This window comes from Nematolebias whitei, chromosome 23 (genome assembly GCF_014905685.2).
Source record: "Nematolebias whitei isolate Nwh7 chromosome 23, NemWhi1, whole genome shotgun sequence".
Classification (NCBI taxonomy): domain Eukaryota; kingdom Metazoa; phylum Chordata; class Actinopteri; order Cyprinodontiformes; family Rivulidae; genus Nematolebias; species Nematolebias whitei.
In genome coordinates, this window is record NC_056520.1 from 2,050,172 (window position 1) to 2,054,376 (window position 4,205).

A 4,205-nucleotide genomic window follows, 5' to 3' on the forward strand; every position below is an offset into this window, starting at 1 on the left:
AGGCACGCACCAGGCGAGTACCAGGCACGCACCAGGCGAGTACCAGGTACGCACCAGGACGAGTACCAGGTACGCACCAGGACGAGTACCAGGAAAGTACAAGGTACGCACCAAAAAAGTAACAGGAACGTATCAGGTACGCACCAGGACAAGTACCAGGTGGAGCGCACCAGGTACGCACCAGGTATTTGTATTTACTTTATTAAATCTCATGGAAATGCAGTTTCACAGAAGAAAAAAAATTAAGGCTCATGGAGAATGAAGCTCTACTTATTTTAGGTGTTTTATAAATTTAAGCTGATTTGATAATTTTTACTTCATGTTTATGTAAAGTTGTATAATTATCCTATAAAGCTGTGCTTTCTGAACTTTACTTCTTCACCCCAACTATACTGCTGAAATGTACAAATACTGGCAACAAGCCAAAACTTAAGATTTTTACAAATACTGAACGCAGACCAAAAAGCAAAATAGGGGCGATAATGTAAATGCCTGCATGCGTCTCTGTTAGCGAAATATGTCATTAACCAGAGGATGGATTTTAATGAAACTCATGAAGTCATCACCGGATGAACAAGTAAATCACTCAGGGGTCAACCTGATTCAAGATGGCCGCCACAGCTGATCAAACACAAGCTAAAACTAATCAGTGTCAGAGACAGCTGAAATGTGATGGTAGTAGCTGAGAGTCATCCCCAACACATGACGTTCTGAGAGACTCCTTCATTTTTAAATGTTTATTCCCTCCAAGTCTTTTGAACCCATTTCACCTTTGTTTACATTCTTTGTAACGGTGAAGATAAAGGCAAACATTTTAGTCAAATTCAGCTCATTAAACTCCCCCACTTGATGTTTTCTGAGCCGAACTTTAGCAAACATTGTTTTAATATAAACTAGTTCATGTTTTTAAAATTTAGCCTCGTCTTCCGTTTAGTATTAAAAAAGAAGCTTAAATCAGGAGAAAATTGAATGGAGTTTGGTGTGACGCACAGAAAATAACTGCGCCGTGGGACCTCCTTGTTGTTCTCAATGAAGTGAAACTTGATCCTCCGAGGAGGAGGAGGAGGTGGAGGAGGAGGTGAAGGGGGGGTCACCTCCATCGACAAACTGACCGACCTGAACAGAAAAATGTCCCCATGCTAACAGGAGCGTTTCAAGCAGCCGCCGTGAGCGGGGAAATGGACGCGAGCTGCCTTTGATTTGTTAGAAAATGGCGTTCGCCTCTTTAACCCGTAATCTGCCCCCACCACCACCACCACCCCCACCCTTCACGGCCAGCAGCAAAACGCGACGCTGTCCACCGTTAGCAAAAACAAGCTAGTGCTGCTAGCTGTCCGCCGGCGCGAGTCTTACCTGTTCGGTGGAGTTTGTCGTAAAAAGCGGAGAGAAACAAACGGACGCAGCTTTTCTTTCCTACATCGCCTGCAGCTTCTCCAATAAACACTCGGCTGTGGATTTTTCTCAATGGAGCCCCCCCCCCCCCAGACGAGCCGAGCGCAGCGCCGCCCTCCCATTGGCTGGGAGGAGCTGCCAGTCAAAGAACCAACCAATCGGGTTCGAGAGCGCTCTGACGCGCGCCCCTTGTGTTTTTTATGAATGGCTACGTTTCATTCATGAATCCACAGCTCTCTTAAAGGGCCAGAGCCACGAAACAAATCATTAAAACATCAAATAACAAGAACGTAACTTCTAGTTTTTACAAGTAGTTTAGTCTGATCAGCAAAGTGAACAAACACTTTTTGTTTGTTTTGCTTTTAAATGTCCAGAGGACCAGACTTACCTTTTTTAGATTTTTCTACCTGGGTTATTGAGCATGCGTCAGGACACAAATATAATTATATATCCATAAAAAAAAAATGCATCATAAAGCACGTTTCTTATATGTGGTCAAAAATACATTTATTTTCCTAAATTTGCTTTTACAATATTTATTCTTATAACTAGTGGAATTCTGATAAAAGCTTAAAATACTTGGAGTTGTACTCATAAAAACACCCTGATCCCAAACTGAATTGTACTCCGGTTGGAAAAAAAAAGTATTTGGACACACCTAATATTTTTCTATCGTTTTCTTATACTAAACTTTTTGAGTTATTAGTCACTGTGTTTACCTGTGCATGATTTTGTCTAGTTTTCACCCAGAATCCTTTAAATTTGACTGAATAATCAATTCTTTGCCTTTATCTTAGAACGGCTCCTTGAAACTGAAGTAAATTTAAAGTGCTGGGGGAAAAAGATCAATCGTGTTTATCTTTTTCCTTTGATCTACTTCACGTGAGCAGCAGAATCGTTTTGATCCTTTAATTCCTGCGATGTGTTTCCACTCCATCGACAGCAGCTGCAGTAAAATCAAACGCCCCACGTGATCGTCTGATAACCCCCACTGACTGCTCGGCACATTGGACAGCGTTTCAAAAGGTCCGGGACTTTAATCCAGACATGCTCATGAGGAGATTAAAGGTCAGCTGCAGCAAATCGGCGTCAGGACTCGGCCGCTCCGGGTCTTTAATCAAAGGGGCTGCAGGTAGACTCGTCTCAGATCCGTGGAGGAGTCGGTTTAAAGCTTCAAGGCCTTCACTCGTTCGGTCCTGAAAGGTTTCATTGCTTCCCGTCACATCCGAGGAAACAAAACAGTTTTACTCCCAGACTTCAGGCTCTTAGACTCAAGGTCATCAAATAGGAGGCACGGTTTGCAGTTTTTGACCCCCTCCCTCGTAAGACCAGCAGCTGGTCTGGGAACAAGATCCTCCCGGCTTTAAAAACAAACTTTTCACTTTTAAAAGTTTTCTATACGATTCCTTAAAATTTGGTATGTACCAGTTACCGATGGTACTCAACGGTACAAGTTCAAGGTTCTTTACTGCCATTTGCATCATGTGGTACATGAAGTAGAACAAAATTGTGTACTCAAAGTCCCTGTTACACCCAAAAATAGCAAAAATATAAAGTATAAAAAGAAAATGTATATGATTCAAGATATACACTGACATGTGCTAAACAATACGCTAAAAGATCTAAGATATACACATTATCACTTTATAATGCAACCATTACGTACCCAGGAAGTATCGGGTACATACCTAGTACATACTAGGTGTCTGGTATATATATCTAGTAAGTAGCAGGTAAATACCAGGTAGGTACCGTACTCGCTAAGTATATACAATGTTTACCCAGTAAAATACAGGAAGTACTTGATCAGTACCCGTTATATTATCTTGCAAGTCCCTAAATGGAGCATGGTACAGTAAATATCTTATACACACCAAATACGTAGCCTGTAAGTACAATGTCTTTACATCATAATGCAGCTTAGTGCCTGTGTGTACCAGTTAAGTACCTGGTACATATCCAGTATGTACCCAATATGTCTACCTAGTAAGAATCTGGTAAAGACCATGTACTTATCCTGTAGGTACAGGATATTAATTTACATCACAGTACAGTCGTATGTACCCGATTAGTATCAAGTGTGTACCCAGTAAGCACCTGTACAAACCCACAAAGTACCAGATACATATTAGTAAGTATCTGGCTTGTGTCCAGTAATTGCTCAGTATGAATGTGGTAAAATCAGTTAAGTATCGGGTATGTAGCCTGAAATTACAAGGTAACAAGTCACTTCTTAATGCAACCTGGTCCTTAAATGTACCCTGCAAGTATGAGGTATGTCCTAGATAAGTACCAGGTAAGTGTACTTATTAATATGGTACATATGCAGTTACTGTCCAGTATGTATAAGAAACTGGTAAGTACCAGCCACATATCCAGTTAGTATCTGGTACACATCTAGTAAGCACCTAGTATGAACCTAGTAAGTATTTGGGTAAGTAGCCTGGAAGTACAGGAAAACAAGTCACTTTTTAATGTAGTCTGGTCCTCGAATACACCTGGTAAGTACCAGCCACGTATCCAATTAGTAACTGGTATGTATCTAGTAAGAACCTATGTATGTACCTGGCAACAACCAAGTACACATCTAGTAAGCGCCTATTAAGTATCAGGTGCATAGCCTGGAAGTACAGGAAAACCAGTCCCTTCCTCATGCAGTCCGGTTCTTGAACGTACCAGGTAAGTAACAGGTACTTACTTGTACTTACTTGGTACATACCTGGTTTGTATCTAGTATGAGTCTGATAAGAACCCAAGAAGTATCGCGTACATGCCAGGTAAGTAACTGGTACATACCAGGAAAGTATCAAAAA

The 4,205-nt window shown here is 41.3% G+C and overlaps 1 protein-coding gene across 2 annotated transcripts in view; it reads right to left on the reverse strand.

The window, feature by feature from the left end:
- The window catches only part of LOC119428812 (ETS translocation variant 5), a 13,841-nt gene extending 12,386 nt beyond the window's left edge, over positions 1 to 1,455 (reverse strand). For both annotated transcript variants that reach the window (XM_037696500.1, XM_037696499.1), the window contains exon 1: positions 1,354 to 1,455. The gene's annotated coding sequence lies outside the window, so the exon portion shown is untranslated. The remainder of the gene's footprint in view (positions 1 to 1,353) is intronic.
- Positions 1,456 to 4,205: the final 2,750 nt, after the last annotated feature.